Genomic DNA, 6,000 nt, shown 5'->3' with positions numbered 1-6,000 from the left:
AATAGGGAAAACAGAAGGAGAAGAAGAAGAGCAAGAAATAGAAAATCTATTTGAAAAAGTAATGATGGAAAACTTCCCTAATTTGATGAGAGAAAAAGTCACACAAATCCAAGAAACACAGAGAGTCCCAATCAAGAAGAAGCCAAAGAGGCCCACTTCAAGGCACATCATAATAAAAATTCCAAGACAAAGAGAATCTTAAAGACAGCAAGGGAGAAACAGGAAGTAACATACAAAGGAGCCCTGATAAGACTAACAGCTGACTTCTCAATGGAAATGCTCCAAGTCAGAGGAAATGGCAAGGAATATTCCAAGTGTAGGAGACCATTCTTTGTGGCATGGGTCCAGCCCCCAGTGGCAAACATTTACTGCAAAGTAACTTTCTAAAATTCATGCTAAACCTTGAAAGGACCAGTGTAACCGGTCCAATCACTTTTCCCTTTTCATTTGCAAATATCCCTCTTTTGTGACGTGATTAGGGCATTAGTTCCTTTGATTTTCGCTTAAAGGTAACCACCTGAAGCAGCCTATGCATAATAAATGAGGACCATCATGTAATGTGTCAAGAAACCCAATAAAGGCCTGTCCTGACAAGGGCCACAGCTTTTGCTCCCCTTGAGAGAAATCATGATGTCCCTTTTCTTCCACAGGACTCAGTAGTATGTGTGAATATCTCATTTCATCCATAACGACATGGATACTGTGGGCCAGTGTCCACATCATCCAAGCAATCAAAACCAAAGGCCTGCAACCAAGACTACTTTACCCAGCAATGCCTCAATTAAAATGGGAGGTCAAATAAAGAGCTGGATAAAAGAAGCCTCAAAGAATATACTTCTTCCAAACCAGCTCTGCAGGACATGCTAAAGGGTCTGCTTTAAGAACAGGAAGAAAAATAGTGAGAGAGAGAGAGAGGCATATAGGTACAAAAAATTGGCAATGAATAAGTACCTATCAATAATAACCTTAAAGGTAAATGGATTAATTGCCCCAATCAAAAGACATAGAATAGCTGAATGGCTATGAAAACGTGACCCACATATAAGCTGCCTACAAGAGACCCACCTAAGAATAAAAACCCACACAGACTGAAAGTGCAGGGCTGGAGACAAATATTCCAAACAAACAGAAGAAGAAGAAAAAAAAAAAAGCTCGGGTAGCAATACTCATGTAAGAAAAAATAGACTTAAAAAAAAAAAGGCCATTAAGAGAGACCCAGAAGGTCATTTCATTATACTCAAGGGAAGAACCCATCAACACTCTAAATATATATGCAACATACATAAAGAAAATTATGAAGGATTTCAGAAATAATATCGACAGCTGCAAAATTAGTAGGAGATTTTAACACCCCACTGTGAAAAAAGGATAGATCTTCCAAACAAAACGTTAGCAAAGATATTGTGGCATAGAACAATGCCCTAGATGAAATACACTTAACTGATATATATGTACAGCCTTTCATCTCAAAGAAGCAAAATATGCATTCTTTTCAAATGCATATAGAACATATTCAAAGATGGAACACTTGATAGGACACAAAACAAGTCTCAACAAATTCAACAAAACTGATATCATATCAAGCATTTTTCTCTCACCACAGGGGACTAAAACTGGAAACCAACCTCAAGAAAAAAACCTCAAAATCACTTAAACTCATGGAGCTTGAATAGCATGCTATTAAACAATGAATGGGTCATGAATGAGATTAGTGAATAAATCAAAAAGTTTCTGGAAATAAATGAAAATGAATTCACAACAATTCAAAACTTTTGGAACACAGTGAAGAAAGTGCTGAGAAAAAAGATCATAGCGATGCAGGCCTACCTGAAAAAAATGGAAACATTTCAAATTAAAAACCTACCCTTACCCCTACAAGAACTTGAGGAACAAAGACAGCTCAGAGCAAGTAGAGGAAGGAAATAACCACGATCAGTGCAGAGTTAAACAACATAGAGATTAAAAGCACAATTCTAAGGATCAGTAAATTCAGGAGCTGGTTCTTTAAAAAGATAAACAAAATCTACAAGCCTTTAAGCAGACTCATCAAGAAAAAAAAAGAAAAGACCCAAATAAAAACAATAAGAAATGAAAGAAGAGAGAGTACAACTGATACCACAGAAATACAAAAGATTGTAAGAAATTACTACAAAGAACTGTAGAACACAAAGAAATTTGAAAACCTAGGTGAAATGGTCAAATTTTTAGAAAAAGATAATCTTCCAAAACTCAATGAAGAAGAAGCAGAAAGCCTGAAGAGACCAATGTCATCAGATGAAATTGAAGCAGTAATCAAAGAACTCCCAACACACAAAAGCCCTGGACAACATGGTTTCACAGGAGAATTCCACAAAGCACTTAAGAAAGAGGTAACCCCTATCCTTCACAGACTATTCCAAAAATCCAAGATGATGAGTGACTCCCAAACTCTTTTTAGAAGCCAGCATCATCCTAATTCCAAAATCAGATAAAAACACAACAAAGAAAAAAAACTTCAGGCCAATATCACTGATGAACATAGATGCTAAAACCTCAACAAAATATTGGCAAACTGCATCCAGTAACACATGAAAAAGATTGTACACCATGATCAGGTGACATTCATCCCAGGAAAACAAAGATGGTACAATATTCACAAATCAATACACTAATACATCACATAAATAAAGCAAAAAAAAACAACAAAAAATTACATGATTGTATCAATAGATGTGGAAAAAGCTTTGGATAAGGTACAGCACCATTTATGATAAAAACACTCAGCAAAGTGAGAATAGAAAGAGCATTCCTCAACATAATAAAGGCCATATATGAGAGTCCTACCGCCAACATCATACTCAATGGGCTAAACCTAAAAGCTTTCCCACTAAGATCAGGAAAATGACAAGGTTGTCCACTTTCACCACTTCTACTTAACATAGTATTGGAAGTCCTAGCCACACTAATTAGACAAGAAAAGGAAACAAAAGGCATCCAAATTGGAAAAGAGGAAACAAAATTGTCATTGTCTGCAGATGACATGATAATGTACATTGAAAATCCTACTGACTCCACCAAAAAAGTGCTTGATCTAATAAATGAATTCAGCAAAATAGCAGGATACAATGTCAATATTCAGAAATCAAAGGCATTTTTGTATATCAAAAAATGAAATATCAGAAACAGAAATCGGGGGAAAAATCCCATTTTCTATAGCAACAAGAAAAATGAAGTACTTAGGAATAAACTTAACCACGGAGGTAAAAGACCTGAACTCAGAAAACTACACAATACTGAAGAAAGAAATCAAGGAAGACACAAACAAATGGAAACATATACTTTGTTCATGAATTGGAAGAATTAACATTGTCAAAATGCCCATACTACTAAAAACAATTTATACATTGAACACAAAACCTATTACAATACCAATGGCATATTTCATAGATATAGAACAAATATTTCAAAAATTTATATGGAATCATAAATGACTCTGAATCACTTCAGCAATTTTGAGAAAGAAGAACAAAGTAGGAGGGATCACAATACCTGATACCAAACTGTATTACAAGACTACTGTAACCAAAACATCCTGGTACCAGCATAAAACAGACACACTGATCAATGTAACAGAACAGAGAGCCCAGAAATAAACCTAAATGTCTATGGTCAATTAATATTTTACAAAGGGGAAAGAAGCATAAAATTGAGCAAAAATAGTCTCTTCAACTAATGGTGTTGGGAGATCTGGACAGCTACATGCAAAAAAATGAAACTCTAGCACCAACTTACACCATACACAAAAATAAATTGAAGGTGGGTAAATGATTTAAATATAAGTTGTGGTACCATTATAGTTCTAGAGGAGAATATAGTCAGGAAAATCTCAGATGTTCCACACAGAAATATTTTCACTGATATATCTCCTAGAGTAAGGGCCATAAAGAAAATAATAAACAAGTCAGATAAACTTCATCAGAGTAAAAAGCTTCTTCATGGCTTAAAAAAAACTAGCATTTAAATTAAAAGCAAACCAACCATATGGGAAAACATATTTGCCAATGATACCTCAGACAAGGGTTTGATCTCCATAACATTATAAAGAAATCACACAATTCTACTCTACAAAGACAAGCAACCCAATTAAAATTGGGCAAAGGACTTGAACAGACCCTTCTCCAAGGAAGACTTATAGAGGGTCCAGAGACATAAGAAAAAATGCTCAGTATTGCTACCCATCAGAGAGATGCAAATTAGAACCATAATGAGATACCACTTCACATTGGTCAGATTGGCCATGATAAACAAAACAACAAACAACAAATGTTGTAGAGGGCGTGGAGAAATGGGAACCTTAGTGCACTGTTGGTGGTATTTCAGGCTGGTGCAACCACTATGGAAAACACTATGGAATTTCCTCAAAAAACTAAAAATGGATCTGCCTTTTCACATAGCAATTCCTCTACTAGTATTATATCCTAAGAACCCTGAAATATCAATCCAAAAGAACCTATGCACCCCAATGTTCATAGCAGCACAATTGACAATAGTCAAGTGCTGAAAGCAACCAAAGTGCCCCTCAGTAAATGAATGGATCCAAAAATGATGGTACATTTACACAATGGAATACTATGCAGCAGTAAGAAAGAAGGAGCTCTGACCATTTGCAACAGCATGGATGGAACTGGAAAGCATTATCCTAAGTGAAATAAGCCAGGAGGTGAAAGACAAATACCATGTGATTTCAGTTTTAACAGTAACCTAATCAACAAAATGAACAAGAAAGCAAAATGTAACCAAAGACACTAAAATAGAGAACAGGCTGACAGTGACCAGAGGGGAGAGGGGAGGGGATTATAGAGGAAAAGGGTGAAGGGTTTGTAGGAACAATTTAAAGGACACGTGAACAATAACAGGGGGGAGTGGAAACAGGGTATGGAGGTGGGGAAGGTTGGAGTGGTGGGGAGGGGTGGGGGTGGAAATGCAGAAAACTGTACTTGAACAATAAAAATGTTAAAAAAAACACTAAGCAAAGAACTAGAACAAAAAAGAATCAGAGAACTAGACATCACATGGAAGGTTTCCATTGGGAGGTAGAGTGGAAGAATGGAGTGGGTACAGGGAATAAGAAATATAATTGGTAGGCATAAAATAGATGGTGAAAAGTTAAGAATGTTATAGGAAACTGAGAAGCCAAAGAACTTACATGTACAACCGATTGACATGTGCTATGGGGGCAGGGAATGCTAGACAACTGGGCAGTGCAGGGTGGAGGGGGTATAAAGGGGTAAAATGGCAAAATTTTAATAGCATAATCAGTAAAATATAGTTTAAAAAGTAAGGGGTCAAATAGAAAGAATGGAGCTCAGTTGGGAAGAATGTATAGGGGTTCAAATAGGCAAAATAGTAGGTTTAAAAAATACAGTAAAGGAAGGCCATGGTATGTGAACAACTGACTATGAATCAATAATTAGAACAATGTGGAGACCAAGATAACATGTGAATACCAAGCAAATAGGATTCATGAAATAATTCTGCTATTATATTCTCTAATCATCCCTTCACTATACAGTTACAGAAGGCTTTGAAGACATTTCAGAGTGGGGAAATAAGTGTCATTGGGATATGTCTGGGAAAGGTCATACTGAAAGATGGACCTTTAAAGGGAAACTTGGCAGCAAATTCCATGAAAAGACTGTACTTAGAGTATGTAATCATCCATTTAATATCTCCATTTTGGGACTTGAAGATGTCAGCGAGGTAGGTGAGAGCTGAACCCACTTGCTTGTGCACCCAACTGGAACACTTGGCCAATATTCTGAAGAACAGAGTGAGCCAAAAATTGCAGAGGATGTTTAAAAACAGATGTTAAGCAGATTTTGTAAGCCAGTGATGGGAAGGTCCCTGGAAAGTGCACCAGGGACCTAGGCTGCTGCAGGAGCTTTGGAGAAGGGCCAGGTCAGTGACTGTAACTTCACAGCTCCTTCCTCTCATAAAGCAGGGAAGCCAGGACCACACTAG

The sequence above is a fragment of the Artibeus jamaicensis genome, unplaced genomic scaffold (genome assembly GCF_021234435.1).
Source record: "Artibeus jamaicensis isolate MK-2021 breed Jamaican fruit bat unplaced genomic scaffold, CSHL_Jam_final contig_311, whole genome shotgun sequence".
NCBI lineage: Eukaryota > Metazoa > Chordata > Mammalia > Chiroptera > Phyllostomidae > Artibeus > Artibeus jamaicensis.
The sequence above is the reverse complement of the archived record's forward strand: the minus strand, read 5'-3'. Positions refer to the sequence as shown.